This window comes from Salvelinus namaycush, chromosome 12 (genome assembly GCF_016432855.1).
Source record: "Salvelinus namaycush isolate Seneca chromosome 12, SaNama_1.0, whole genome shotgun sequence".
In the NCBI taxonomy this organism is placed as follows: domain Eukaryota; kingdom Metazoa; phylum Chordata; class Actinopteri; order Salmoniformes; family Salmonidae; genus Salvelinus; species Salvelinus namaycush.
In genome coordinates, this window is record NC_052318.1 from 42,844,091 (window position 1) to 42,860,416 (window position 16,326).

The window sequence follows — 16,326 nt, forward strand, 5'->3', positions numbered from 1 at the left end:
GACTGATAAACACTGAATATTTATCGCACATTAGTCAACAGATGGCCCAAACTGCCTTCATATAGTTCACGTTCCTGTAAAAAACAAAACAATCATGATTGTCAGATCATCTCATTTGCTGGTTTAGCTGTCCATGTGTACGATTCTCTGTCGTGCCCTCTTTTTTTGCCTTTGTTTCCATGAATATTTATTTTGCGAGAAATTCCCTTTGCTCGTGGATATTTCTACTGTTATCGACTTTAGAAGGAAAAGAAACAAACTTTCCGTAGTTTAGAGGATAGTTTGCAAAATTATAGAATTAGACGTGTGGCTTGCTGAGATGACATATGCTCCTTTAGTTTCTCATATGTGAGTTTTGTCTCCAAAAAAGGACGTATCTTTGTAAAATGAAACCTTTTAAGTCAGATTGCATGCTTTAAATCCCATGAGTAGACTACATTGTACCAATATTGAGGTCGATTGGTTTTTCTATGGTCCTTACACAACTGTACAATGTAAAGATCAAAACTGAGTGAAATGAAAATACAAAGCTATCATTTTTGTGAACATTGCTGTCATATAAAAAAGATCAACAACAAATAAATTTGATTACATGAAAACACGATCTGCTTTGTCTGTGTCCCTGGAATGTTTCCCTGGTGAATGCTGTCACCCCTTTTACATTTGTTCTTTCTGTAAACAAGTAGCCTACATGAAAATATAATACATCCACACAATAATAAATCCACACAATGCATTACAAGTTTCGTTCTAGTCCAGGGCCTTACCCACTGAACAAAAATATAAACGCAACATGCAACAATTTCTAAGATTTTACTGGAACTGGAACATGCAGTTGTACATGTTGAACCAGAGCATCCCAAACATGCTCAATGGGTCACATGCCTGGTGAGTATACAGGCCATGGAAGAACTCTGAGATTTTCAGCTTCCAGTAATTGTGTACAGATCCTTGTGACATGGGGCCGTGCATTATCATGCTGAAACATGAGGTGATGGCGTCGGATGAATGGCACGCCAATGGGCCACGTGGTCTGCGGTTGTGAGGCCGGTTGGATGTACTCCCAAATTCTCTAAAACGACTTTGGAGGCGGTTTATTGTAAAGAAATTAACAATAAATCAAAAATCAGCATGCCAATTGTACTCTCCCTCAAAACTTGAGACATCTGTTGCATTGTGGTGCGTGACAAAACCACACATTTTAGAGTGGCCTTTTATTGTCCCCTGCACAAGCTGCACCTGTGTAATGTTGGATGGATTATCTTGGCAAAGGAAAAATGCTCACTAACAGGGATTTAAACAAATTTGTGCAATTATTTTTTTGATAAATAAGATTATTGTGCATATGGACATTTTGGTGATCTTTTATTTCAGCTCATGAAACATGGGACCAACACTTTACATGTTGCGTTTGTATTTTTGTTCAGTGTAATTTCATTGAAATTACATGGAAACTGTGAGTGCCCAGTGGGTAGCATCAAAAAGTAATGAAAATGTTACGCAGCGGATACAAGCGTGACATTTGGTAGAGCTTCTCTTTGGGATGTATTCTTTGATATTAGAAGGGGTGCCCAAATTTTGGGGCAATTGCGTAATTTACTCTGAATGTGACCTTAAACTGGAGATGGTCATTCTAACATTGGCTTTTACATTACGCTGCAATTTTCTAATGTCACCTTGATATGAAACCGTTAGGGTAAAAGCCTGTTAGAACAACCACCCCCAGTTTTAGGTTATATTCAGAGTAAAATACCTGTGTTCTCAATAAATTAGCTACATAATGTAACTCCTAGGATGTGATGGCAATTTTTTTTACTTGATAACATGGTGTTTTTCAAGCGTCAAATTTGGTAGAGATTATCTTTGAGATGTATTACCTGACATTAGAAGGGGTGATATAAAATTGGGGCATGGCACCCCAATTTCCTTTTTTACATAATCCAATATGGATTCAGATTTTTTGGGGGGGGAAATTATGTAGAATTTCTGTTGCCTTATATAATCAAAATGTTGTGTATTTGTGAGTAGTGGACCAGTCTTCAACAATATGCCATTATATTTCATAATTTTGTTGAACTACTGCATGAATCACTTTAAAAACATCATGTTATCAAGCTTAAAAATTGGCAACACCCTAGGAGTTACATTATGCAGCTAATTTATCGAGACCATGGCTAACAACAGTCAACATAGAAAGCTCCATTTTAACAAACCTAACGCTATGATTCATCTAAGCGCTGACGGTAGCGCTATAGGTTTGGGGGATGTGTCAGAAATATTTTTGCTATTTTCACACCCACAAATATTGGCACAGTTGCTGGCGTTTTGATGATCAATAAACAAAGATCCAATATAAAGAGAAAGGGAGAATGTCCACTCACCGTTATACTGCTGCCAAATATGTTTTATATACATATTGGAACCATTTTACAGATTGCATTCACACTTCTCCAGAAGTTGCATTGGACAGTGAATCATTCTAATAAGTTTGGTTTTAATTCAATTCAATGAAAAACAAGCAATCTGTTGGGTTTTTTCAACAACAATAAATACAAAAATGTAATGATATCATAAAATCTCCAGCATAAAAAGAGACAAACCCATTGCTGTTGAGACAGCCTTCGTTATAGTAGGCCTAGGGAAAGGGTGGCCTACGGAGGGCTTAGTTTTACAAATATGAAACGGAAAACAAACAATTATTACAGGAAAATAACTTCTAAATACGAGGTTCACCCTCATTATTGTTATTTTATTGTGTTACTTTAAATTTTTTACTTTTGTTTATTTAGTAAATATTTGATTAACTCTATTTTCTTAAAACTGCATTGTTGATTAAAGGCTTGTAAGTAAACATTTCCCGGTAAGGTGAAATACCTGTTGTATTCGGCGCATGTGACAAATAAAGTGTGATTTGATTTGTTCACAGAGGTTCTCATCTCTCGTTTCATGATGGGCATGGACACATGTAGCCTACATCATGGAGGGAGTTTTACTCACATCCAAAGCATGGCTAAAATAATGTACGCCTGCTTACAATACATAGATAAAAAGGGAATGTCAGCTCACTGTTTTGCTCCTCAAATTTCATATTTTAATAAACCTTTGGTGATTAAGATTTATTTCCAGCAGTCTCATGAGCCAAACCCTTTATTGACGGTCTTGACTATCCTACTGTACTTGATTAGCTACATTAGACAGGACAAAAAGAAAAAACGCTTCATTGAGCAGAGGGGGGGCTATACTAGGTTTTAAATCAAATAAAACAAAATGGGGGAAAAAAACTGTGTTTTATGTTTCTAGATACGAAGTATACAGGCACCAAATCACATCTTGTTCTCTGCGCATATGGGCAGTGTGCGTAACGGCTGAAAGGCTACGTTTCCACTCTCAAAATCCATGCAATAACCAACTGTGTCACCACTAAAACCAATTTTTGGTTGGTCTTAAATATCCCTACCAGCGTTGCCTGAAATTAGCACTTTGAATCATGTTTTTAAGGACAAGCCTCAAATATTTCCACCCCTCCCATCTGAGCGCAAGCATGCTGATGTTAGACAGGTAAATTGCCGAACCTGGCGTTAGGGCTGGAAGATGTCAGTGCGACAGTCTTTACTTGACGAAATTGCAAACTAACTTGCGTTTGACACTAGCTCTGCCTTGACGCCAGACGAAAATAGAGTCCATAATATTAATTCATTGAGAAACTAGGCCCTTCTCAATATAAAGCATATCTCAAGGAAGTAATTGTGGATAGGAACACATCTATCCATCAGAGCATTAAGAGGAATAATGTACCACTGCTTAAAAATGGAAACCTAGATTTGTTTTTCCACCTTCCAAACGAAAAATCGGATATGCTAGGCCTGATCATTGTAGATTCCTACCCACCTGTGCCCTAAGATCGATATTGAGTGGGACACATACAAAGAAGATAGTCTACAAGACTCAACGAGAGAGAAGCGAGGAAAAGGCATCTGAAAGAAAGTTGGGAAGACAACCAAGCTTCCATGTAAGTTTTCTGACTTTCTCAGAAATCCTAATAACGAACAGGAGCTTTAAAAATGTTGACAAAGAAGGTGTGCCAATGAATTTGAAGATGGTAAAGAGATATATGCTACAATTGATGAGTCTGTGGTCACAAAAAGGGTCTGACATCAATGGTGGAATGTGACCACGAAGAGGCAGATACAAGAGTATGCCTTCATCTTAAAGATTCCCTTCAAAAGGGTGCACAAACCACGATCATTTAAACAGTGGATATAGACATCATTGTCCTCCTTGCTGGGCTGTTCTTCCATCTTACCAAGGATTATCCAACCACCAAGTTGTGGGTTGGTGGTTGGATAATGGCAGCAGATCAAGATGTTGGTTGTCTCCCCAACCCCTTGATCTGGATTGAAATGAACACCCCTTCTTAGATGTTTTCATATCATCTGAGGAACGTTTGTACCAAATGTCATGCTTTTATCTGTTGCATAATGTTTTTTTATGGTCAAATACCAGCTATTATGGCAGCCATTTACAATTTTTTTGATAACTAGTTTCTGTGTTCCATTTGAAATGGCCACCCATTCTGGGATGTTTTAATAGTCCTGAGGAATGTTTCTACCAAATTTCATGCTTGTATCCACTTCGTAATGTTTTCTCCTCTAAGGCCATGGCGTATTGTGAATAATCACGATCAACTCATACATCACAACACATGATTCGCAAGACACAGATCAAACAGAGAAAAACACTGAGTGCTCCCTAGTCTAGGCCATGTCCCTCTGATCTGATGGCCATGTGGCGTGAATGTGTGTCTCTAGTGCCCTCTGCTGCAGGACTGAAGGTCTGCCATCGACAGACCCCAGCATGAGCCATAGACCGAATGTCGTGGTGCTCTTGGCTCTGGAGACTGACAGCCAGATCGTGCTGCATTGGAAGTTGAACTGACTCCCTCCCTAGCGTTAGGATTACTGCTATGGTTAGGGTTATGGCTAGGGTTAGGGTTAAGGTTAGGGTTAGGGTTGTATTTGAGGATAGGGTTAGGGTTTAATCGGGATGTGGATAGGAAGCTAGGGTGAGGGTTAGAGTTAGCTCAACCAAAACCCAAATAATAACTTCATGGTCACATCCCTAATCCTAGGCTCAACCACAACACTAATACTAACCAACCCTAACCCTAATTTGGCTTGAACCCTTATTTTGGCATAACACTAACCTAGTTTACCACCACTGGCTATTCATGATATTGGCCAGAACAACACCTTGGCTTGTCTGCCATCCGGTGCCTGCCTCATCGGGGCATGACGAGTGCATCCCTTTATTTGTAACCTGTCCCTAGAATTTTCTCCACAGACTCACTAGAATATATGGACAGATGGTTCAAAATATTAGAGCTCAATTAAAGACAGCCATGTAAATACACACATATTCTCTCCTTTCAGCACCAATTGTTATATTTTAAAATCCTCTTACGTTGTATATTATTTAGGGTTAGGAAAGTCTTTATGAATAATTTAAAAAACAGGTTTGGAGAGCCTTTATGTGCTAAATATATTGGTGAATAAAAAATACAGTGGTTTGAATCTTCCTGAAAGTTGCCATATTCAATTGTTCAATCCATAAAATAAAATATAGATGTGTACAATAGGGGTTGAACAGTAGTACTATAAATCTACACTAATAATCCTCACTAATCATGGAACTGTGATAACAACGGTCCAGTCATTGTGAACCATGCATCAGGCTCCAGATTTAAACTGCTACGTTTGGTTTCCTTCCATAATGATTAGAATAGGCTACATGTCCCAAATTATTGCACAGCTTGTAATATGTTAGCCCAGGTATTCCCAAACTGGGGTGCGTGCAATGCCATCGGGGGTACGCTAAATAAAAATGTGATTCACATTTTATTTTTATTATAGTAAAATATATACAGTGGGGAGAACAAGTATTTGATATACTGCCGATTTTGCAGGTTTTCCTACTTACAAAGCATGTAGAGGTCTGTAATGTTTATCATAGGTACACTTCAACTGTGAGAGACGTAATCTAAAACAAAAATCCAGAAAATCACATTGTATGATTTTTAAGTAATTAATTTGCATTTTATTGCATGACATAAGTATTTGATACATCAGAAAAGCAGAACTTAATATTTGGTACAGAAACCTTTGTTTGCAATTACAGAGATCATACGTTTCCTGTAGATCTTGACCAGGTTTGCATACACTGCAGCAGGGATTTTGGCCCACTCCTCCATACAGACCTTCTCCAGATCCTTCAGGTTTCGGGGCTGTCGCTGGGCAATACGGACTTTCAGCTCCCTCCAAAGATTTTCTATTGGGTTCAGGTCTGGAGACTGGCTAGGCCACTCCAGGACCTTGAGATGCTTCTTACGGAGCCACTCCTTAGTTGCCCTGGCTGTGTGTTTTGGGTCGTTGTCATGCTGGAAGACCCAGCCACGACCCATCTTCAATGCTCTTACTGAGGGAAGGAGGTTGTTGGCCAAGATCTCGCGATACATGGCCCCATCCATCCCCCCCTCAATACGGTGCAGTCGTCCTGTTCCCTTCGCAGAAAAGCATCCCCAAAGAAGGATGTTTCCACCTCCATGCTTCACGGTTGGGATGGTGTTCTTGGGGTTGTACTCATCCTTCTTCTTCCTCCAAACACGCCGAGTGGAGTTTAGACCAAAAAGCTCTATTTTTGTCTCATCAGACCACATGACCTTCTCCCATTCCTCCTCTGGATCATCCAGATGGTCATTGGCAAACTTCAGACGGGCCTGGACATGCGCTGGCTTGAGCAGGGGGACCTTGCGTGCGCTGCAGGATTTTAATCCATGACGGCGTAGTGTGTTACTAATGGTTTTCTTTGAGACTGTGGTCCCAGCTCTCTTCAGGTCATTGACCAGGTCCTGCCGTGTATTTCTGGGCTGATCCCTCACCTTCCTCATGATCATTGATGCCCCATGAGGTGAGATCTTGCATGGAGCCCCAGACCGAGGGTGATTGACCGTCATCTTGAACTTCTTCCATTTTCTAATAATTGCACCAACAGTTGTTTCCTTCTCACCAAGCTGCTTGCCTGTTGTTCTGTAGCCCATCCCAGCCTTGTGCAGGTCTACAATTTTATCCCTGATGTCCTTACATAGCTCTCTGGTCTTGGCCATTGTGGAGAGGTTGGAGTCTGTTTGATTGAGTGTGTGGACAGGTGTCTTTTATACAGGTAACGAGTTCAAACAGGTGCAGTTAATACAGGTAATGAGTGGAGAACAAGAGGGCTTCTTAAAGAAAAACTAACAGGTCTGTGAGAGCCGGAATTCTTACTGGTTGGTAGGTGATCAAATACTTATGTCATGCAATAAAATGCTAATTAATTACTTAAAAATCATACATTGTGATTTTCTGGATTTTTGACAGTTGAAGTGTACCTATGATAAAAATTACAGACCTCTACATGCTTTGTAAGTAGGAAAACCTGCAAAATCGGCAGTGTATCAAATACTTGTTCTCCCCACTGTATATATATTTTTTTCCATCACATTTTCACAGTCTCGTTTTACTGCCAAAAATCAAATTAAACCATCTAGTGTTCAGTGAAATAACAACACAATGTCAAATACAGGTAGCCTAGTCAAATAATTAACATCCAATCACATTAACCGTTACGTAGCTGCTGCTCATTCCGTTTGCTCGAAAATGGATAAATGGTTAAAAATAGTAAGGCCCACGTCCATAGAGACACATACAAGCTCTACTGGTAGTACTGCTACTACCAGCAGTACTACACCTGCACCTGTTGACGACACAAGTTGTTCTGCTTCCACGAGCACATCCAATGCTAGCATCAGTAATACTACATTTGTTGATAGCCCAGCTAGCATAGACACTGACAGTTGTGAATCTGATGCAGCCTAAGAGCTACTGCCCCCTTACCCGGGAAATCACCGAACAACAGACAGGGATGTTGGACCATCGAAGAGGCGCAAATATGATGCGAACTACATTGATTTGGGGTTCACTTATATTAGGAGTAGTGCCTTTCCTCAGCCACAGTGTGTTATATGTGCAAAAATACTATCTCACAACTCGATGAAACCTTCACTCTTGGGCAGACATTTAGAAACAAAACATGGCAATTTGAAAAATATGTTTTTTGAGCGAGAATTAAGACGACTTTCGAGTAGTAAGACATGTATAAAAGCAACAGATACCATTAATAAGAAGGCGCTAGAAGCATCTTATTTGGTGAGCTCCCGAGTGGCTAGGACAGGCAAGCTCCATACCATTGTGGAGGACTTAATTCTTCCTGCTGCCGCGGATATGGCTAGGACAATGCTGGGGGTAAAGGCCAAAAAAACAATACAGACAATGCCTTCATCAAACAACACTGTTTCACGACGCATCAGTGACATGGCAGGAGATGTTTGTGACATCTCTGGCATAAACATACAAGCCAGTGAATTCTATGCGTTACAGCTGAATGAGTCAACAGACGTGGCGGGCCTGGCACAGCTACTGATATATGTTTGTTATGTTTATGGGTGGTCAATTAAGGAAGACATCCTCTTCTGCAAACCACTGGAAACCAGGACAACAGGAGAGGATATTTTTTAAGTACTGGACAGCTTTGTGACATCAAATGGACTTTGGTGGTCAAGATGTGTTGGTATCTGTACTGATGGCGCAAAAACTATGACAGGGAGACACACTGGAGTGGTAACGCACGTGCAAGAAGTTGCTCCCGACGCCACTTGGGTACACTGCAGCATCCACCGAGAGGTTCGTGCTGCCAAGGGAATGCCTGACAGCTTGAAATACATTTTGGACACCAGTAAAAATGGCCATTTCATGCCCTGCCTCCAGTCCACTTACTGATATCTGAACAAGAGAGCCTCATCGAAATTGCAACAAGCGGTTCTGTGAAAATAGAATTTAATCAGATGCCACTGGCAGATTTCTGGATTGGTGTCACGTTCCTGACCTGTTTTTCCTTTTTCTTGTATTTATTTAGTTGGTCAGGGCGTGAGTTGGGGTGGGTTGTCGATGTGTTATTTTCTGTGTTCGGCCGGGTATGATTCTCAATCAGAGACAGCTGTCAATCGTTGTCCCTGATTGAGAATCATACTTAGGCAGCCTGTGATTCACGTGTTTTGGTGGGTGTTTGTATCTCGTGTCTGTATTCGTGCCACACGGGACTGTTTGTCGGTTCGTTTCTCTTTTGTCATTTTGTTTCATTAGTGTTCCGGTTATTTTTGTTAATAAATAATCATGGACACAAACCACTCCGCATATTGGTCTGATTCTTTTCGCCTCTCCTCCTCATCCGAGGAGGAGGATTACGACGACCGTTACAGAAACACCCACCACCAAAGGACCAAGCGGAGTGGAGAAGGGCGGCAACAGCAGTGGAAGAAAACACAGGACTCGTGGACTTGGGAGGAGATCCTGGACGGCAAAGGACCCTGGGCTCAGCCAGGGGAATATCGCCGTCCCAAGGCGGAGCTGGAGGCAGCGAAGGCAGAGAGGCGCTGGTATGAGGAGGCAGCGCGGCGACGCGGTTGGGAGCCCGAGAGTCAGACCCAAAAATGTATTGGGGGGGGGGGCACACGAGGAGTGTGGCAAAGCCGGGTAGGATACCTGAGCCAACTCCCCGTGCTTACCGTGGAGTGAGAGGGCGTCGTACTGGTCAGACACCGTGTTATGCGGTAAAGCGCACGGTGTCCCCAGTACGCGTGCTTAGTCCAGTGCGGGCTATTCCACCTCGCCGCACTGGTAGGGCTAGGTTGGGCATCGAGCCGGATGTCATGAAGCCGGCCCAACGCATCTGGCCTCCAGTACGTCTCCTCGGGCCGGCATACATGGCACCAGCCTTACAGATGGTGTCCCCGGTTCGCCAGCATAGCCCAGTGCGGGCTATTCCACCTCCCCGCACTGGCAGGGCTACGGGGACCATTCAACCTGGTAAGGTTGGGCAGGCTCGGTGCTCAAGAGCGCGTATCCTCCTTCACGGTCCGGTATACCCGGTGCCACCTCCACGTACCAGTCCACCGGTGGCAGCCCCCCGCACCAGGCTGTCTCTCCGGGTTCTCTCTCCAGCTGCTCCCACCTGTCCAGCGCTGTCAGAGCCTTCCTCCTCTCCAGCGCAGCCAGTGTCTGAACTGCCTGCCTTCCCAGCGCTGTCTGAACTGCCTGCCTTCCCAGCGCTGTCTGAACTGCCTGCCTTCCCAGCGCTGTCCGTCTGTTCCGAGCCGTCAGAGCTGCCCGTCTGTACTGAGCCTTCAGAGCCGTCCAGCCAGGACCAGCCAGAGCCGTCCAGCCAGGACCAGCCAGAGCCGTCCAGCCAGGACCAGCCAGAGCCGTCCAGCCAGGACCAGCCAGAGCCGTCCAGCCAGGAGCCGCCAGAGCCGTCCAGCCAGGAGCCGCCAGAGCCAGCCAGTCAGGAGCCGCCAGAGCCAGCCAGTCAGGAGCCGCCAGAGCCAGCCAGTCAGGAGCCGCCAGAGCCAGCCAGTCAGGATCCGCCAGAGCCAGCCAGCCAGGATCCGCCAGAGCCAGCCAGCCAGGATCCGCCAGAGCCAGCCAGCCAGGATCCGCCAGAGCCAGCCAGCCAGGATCCGCCCCTCATTCCGGTGTTGCCCCTCATTCCGGTGTTGCCCCTCAGTCCGGTGGGGTTAATTTGGAGGGTGGCCATTGGGAGGAGGCCAAGGAAGCGGGGTTTGACTATGGTGGGGTGGGGTCCACGACCAGCGCCAGAGCCGCCACCGTGGACAGACGCCCACCCAGACCCTCCCCTAGACTTTATGCTGGTGCGCCCGGAGTTCGCACCTTAAGGGGGAGGTTATGTCACGTTCCTGATCTGTTTTACCTTTTTCTTGTATTTAGTTGGTCAGGGCGTTGAGTTGGGGTGGGTTGTCGATGTGTTATTTTCCGTGTTCGGCCGGGTATGATTCTCAATCAGAGACAGCTGTCAATCGTTGTCCCTGATTGAGAATCATACTTAGGCAGCCTGTGATTCACGTGTTTTGGTGGGTGTTTGTATCTCGTGTCTGTATTCGTGCCACACGGGACTGTTTGTCGGTTCGTTTCTCTTTTGTCATTTTGTTTCATTAGTGTTCCGGTTATTTTTGTTAATAAATAATCATGGACACAAACCACTCCGCATATTGGTCTGATCCTTCTCGCCTCTCCTCCTCGTCCGAGGAGGAGGATTACGACGACCGTTACAATTGGGCTGCGCTCAGATTATCCTGCCTTGGCAAATTGCCTGTTAAAACATACTTCCTTTTGATATATTTTTGGAATAACTGTTTTTCCATGTATGAACCTGTTATTCAATGCATTTCTATGGGCTAATAGCAGTAAGGACAAATTCAATGTATCATCAAATCATTTTTTTATATATTTTTTTTGATACCTACAGGGGTCCTAAAATTCAAAATAGAATAGCTAAATGATCCTTAGTATGACCATCTTAAAACAATTCCATATGCTAGCTTAGTAGAAACCCAGCCCCAGGCCCTTAAGACCTTATTCATGTCTGTTATAAACAGTTGCCATCTTCTTTATTTGTTTAGTTCTGCGGTGAACCCCATAACAAAATGACTACAATCACTCCTGTCCTGACTTTGGACAATTCGTCACACATATAGTGTGCTTCCAAACTGTTGTGTAGAGAGATAGGGAGGGGGAACGGGAAAGGGGGAGAGAGGGAGAGGGAGCTGCATTTGTCTTCCACAAGCTAGAGCTGAGAAGACAAAATAACTCACAAATCATACAGGACAGTAAAACAATGATGGCAGAGGCATCATCCCTCAGGGACTCAACAGCAAAACCACAACACCTGAAAATAGCCCTTTGTCTGCCGCAACACTACAATTACGAAGTCGAATAGAGATGGAAGAGGAAGGGAAACATCCCACTCCCTCATTTTTTCTGTTTCAATGAAAGTCAATGAACTAAGTACACCAGACCCAGCTGCTATCGCATTGGTGTCTCTGGGAGAGTCACCCCCTTAAGATATTGATGCCCATTGCAACCAGGTACCTATGTGAGAGGGGATTCAGTTTGCTGCCTTATGGCTGGTTTCACATTTGTTTCCAGAGACCATAATGTAAAATAGATCTTCAACAATTGTCATTTATATTTACAATCCCCTTATCCAAACGGTTTACTAATTGACCTAGCTCTTATCAATAGCTCTTATCAATAGCTCTTATCAATAGCTCTTATCAATTTGTAAATTACAGTGCATGGAGAAAGGTTTTATTTCTATCGTAAAAAATATGAAATAGATGTTGTTCCACTTGAAACCGACAGGTTGCTCGACCTTGTTCATCGTTTCGTCTCGCATAAAGGTGGTGGAATAACGAGGGAACGAAGTCAAAATCAGAATACGGTATATCTGTAGACATACCTCCGCCACACCTTCATTTATTTGATCCCCACCCCCAAACGAATAGCGGGTGTATAGAATACTATTCAGAATACGTGCAGAGAGAAAAGTGCATAAAGATGCACGCTTCATGAACTATGCCTGGGCAGGGCGAAGCCAGAGGAATCTCTGGTGGAGGTCCGTAGCGGTCCTGACGTGCACATCGGTCGTCCGACCTGGGTATAGGGGCGAAATACTCATCGAACCATCTAGTTAGTAGCTGGTTCCCTCCGAAGTTTCCCTCAGGATATTACCTTAGGTCGGAATTCCCACCTAAATGAATCCACTTAGAGCTTGGCATGAGGACCCGAGGTCTGGACTTTATAATTACTGCAATTACTGAAACACGTACAATGATTTAGCTTTGTGTGAACTGCTGATTATAGGTTTCAGCTGTGGTTGCCCTAGACATGTATTTAGAAGGGAAATGGGTTTAAAGCTAACAATCGTGTCTTATGGTATTTAACAGGCACAGGCAGGGCCAGACACAAGTTACCAATAGAGGAGTAACAGTTAACTCTGCAGTAACTACAGTAAAAGTGACTTCACACTCATACAGCATTAATGTCTCTTCTCTCTGTAACTGGAATACACACAGGGGTTATGGGGAGTTTTCAGACTGATGAAAAGGGCGCAGGCTGATTAAGATATAAATAGCCGTTCATGGGACACATCTCTGCCAGTACACAAGTGGAGGGCTGTGCGTTGTTTGCCTTTGAACACAATGCTCCACAGAATAACAGGAGATAGCTTCATATTCACCACAAGATGTCTGGGAATGAATCAGCGACAATATGATGCAGCGACTTCCTATTCATTTTCTCATGGATTACGCAAGGACCTTGGCCTTGTGTAAGCAGTTGATGGTGAGAATGTTAAGGAAGGGACATTTTTTGAGAGTTGTGTAAGAAGTTCTGTTTGTAAGTATAATCATTACTTTCTGGAATGACGTTTCTGGAATGAGTCAGTGTGGTTTTCGTAAATATCTGGGTACCCTAGAGTGTGCCCTGCCGTCACATCAGCATGGAGAGTACTAGTCATGCTGCGTCACATACAGTGGTGGAAGAATACCCAACTGTCATACTTGAGGATACCTTCATAGAAAATAACTCAAGTAAAAGTGAAAGTCACCCAGTAAAATACTACTTGAGTAAAAGTCTAAAAGTATTTGGTTTTAAATATTCTTAAGTATCAAAAGTAAATGTAATTGCTAAAATATACTTAAGTATCAAAACAATTATTTCATATTCATTCAATTAAGCAAACCAGACGGCACAATAGCCAGGGGCACACTCCAACACTCAGACATAATTTACAAACTAAGCACTTTTGTTTAGTGAGTCCACCAGATCAGAGGCAGTAGGGATGACCAGGGATGTTATCTTGAAGTGCCTGAATTGGACCATTTTCCTGTCCTGCTAAACATTTAAAAAAATGTAAACAGTACTTTTGGGTGTCATGGAAAATGTATGGTGTAAAAAGTACATTATTTTCTTTAGGAATGTACTGAAGTAAAAATTTCAATAATATAAACAGTAAAGTAAAGTACAGATACCCCCATAAAAAATACTTAAGTAGTACTTTAAAGTATTCTCACATAAGTAATTTACACCACTCGTTACACAATCTATAACTGGACCCTTGAGAGAGTTAAGATGGACTGCAGAAACTACATGCACAGTAAGTCCATCATGCATCCTCATTCGTTCATGCTTAGCTTACAGTATATTGGGTTGCAACATCACAAGTCCTACTGGTATTGTGATATTGACATTGTGAACTTTGTAAAGGAGACCTCAGAGGCAACAGCTCAGATGGTCCATCTTTGCTCCCATCTCTGTTAATCCAGATGCGTTCCCTTTATTTGGGGAACCTCTTCAGGCCATGTGTTTCACTCCAGCATGGATATGACCTAATTTGCTGCAGCCATGTTCAGAGTTGTGTGACTGTCCCCTGGCCCAGGCCAGGCAGCCAGACAGGGTTTGTGTATCTCTGTCTGCTGGGGCCTTGTTTATCAAAGGTGCATGCACACAAAAACAAACCTTGCATGCTCCAGTTTTCCCACAAAGGTTGATGTATACATTTTGAACTTGATGGGAAAGTGTGCTTATCTCCATGCAAATCTAAGACCACCAGTACACACAACTTTTAATGCTTGATCAACTGTATTGCAAGCAAATGTTGTTCTTTTGGGGGGAAATGGAGGTGTTTGATGCACTGGAATTATAATAATTTAGGTTAATAGAAACATTTAAACGTAGGCCTGATTATAAAACAGATGCATTTGCATGTTGGTAAGAAGATTGCTTAGCAGCATGTCGCCTCATATATTTATTTAACTTTTATTATATACAGTAGACCTAAGTCATAATCATATTGCAGGGCATGTCTCTCCTTTTTTGTTGTTGCTAGAACTGTCTGGGAGTGGTCTGAGTGGGGAGGGGAAAATGGAAAACTAGCTGTTATTGGCAGAGAGTTTTGGAACTCTCGTTTTCATTGGTCTATTAACCAATTTATCACCTGGTGAGATCACCAGGCAAGCCAAAACTCTATCCCGCCAAACAGGCTGAAATTTCAGGCGGCCTTTTCAAACAACTCTTACACTAAAAATGCATTATCATAATTTTCATAGTGTGGAAATTTGTATAAAACATAGGAAAATCACATTTTGGACTGCACTGGGCCTGGTTTCCCATAAGCATCTTAGGCTAAGTTCATTGTTAGAAACATAGGATCCCTGGGCCATTAAGAAATGGACATGGCCCAGTTTCAACATTTACAAATCACAGAGCAAATTAGGGCGTTTTTGTTACCATAAAAGGTGAATGGAGGGTGTTTTTGTTACCATAAAAGGTGAATGGAGGGTGTTTTCCAGCCAGGGTTAAGGCACTCATTCACGAGAGCACAAATATAATATGGCTCTGATTTATCAATGAAAACATGCTGTATGTTGTCGATGTACGCCAGAATTTAGTAAGAAATGTACGCACGGTTGATACATTCGCCCCCTAGAGTTTTAGACTCATAACTCTAATCTCTTCCTAAAGCTTGTCTCGTGTCAAACAGGTCCCACCAGCCCACTACATTATGTGGATGACCACACAGCTTATCCCATTACCAATGCTACCTCATCAAGACAGTACATGGCTCTGTATACTAAGCCAATATTTTGCTCTATTTCCAGCCCATTAACTTTTAATATGGCACTGAGTTTCCGCTTCATTAGACTGAGCAACCAGCCGTCAATAAACAGTCAGCTTCACAGACAACGGGTGCATGACGGAACATTGAAGGGAACCAGACTGTGTTCCTGGAAGTCTGTCGGTGCTCACATTTTTGGGGGGGGAGATAACATCTCAATAGAAAACCCTAAAGGCAATCATGCAGATTTAAAAAAAATAAATAATAATCTTTCACCTTTATTGAACCAAGTAGGCCAGTTGAGAACAAGTTCTCATTTACAACTGTGACCTGGCCAAGATAAAGCAAAGCAGTGCGACACAAACAACAACACAGAGTTACACATGGAATAAACAAGCGTACTGTCAATAACACAATAGAAGAAAAAAAACGTCTATATGCAGTGGGTGCAAATGGCGTGAGGAGGTAAGGCAAAAAATAGTCCATAGTAGCAAAGTAATAACAATTTAGCAAATTAACACTGGAGTGATATATGTGCAGATGATGATGTGCAAGTAGAGATACTGGTGTGCAAAAGAGCAGAAAAGTAAATAAAAACTATATGGGGATGAAGTAGGTAGATTGGATGGGCTATTTACAGATGGGCTATGTACAGCGATCGGTTAGCTGCTCAGATAGCTGATGTTTAAAGTTAGTGAGGGAAATATTAGTCTCCAAATCAGTGCTTTTTGCAATTCGTTCCAGTCATTGGCAGCAGAGAACTGG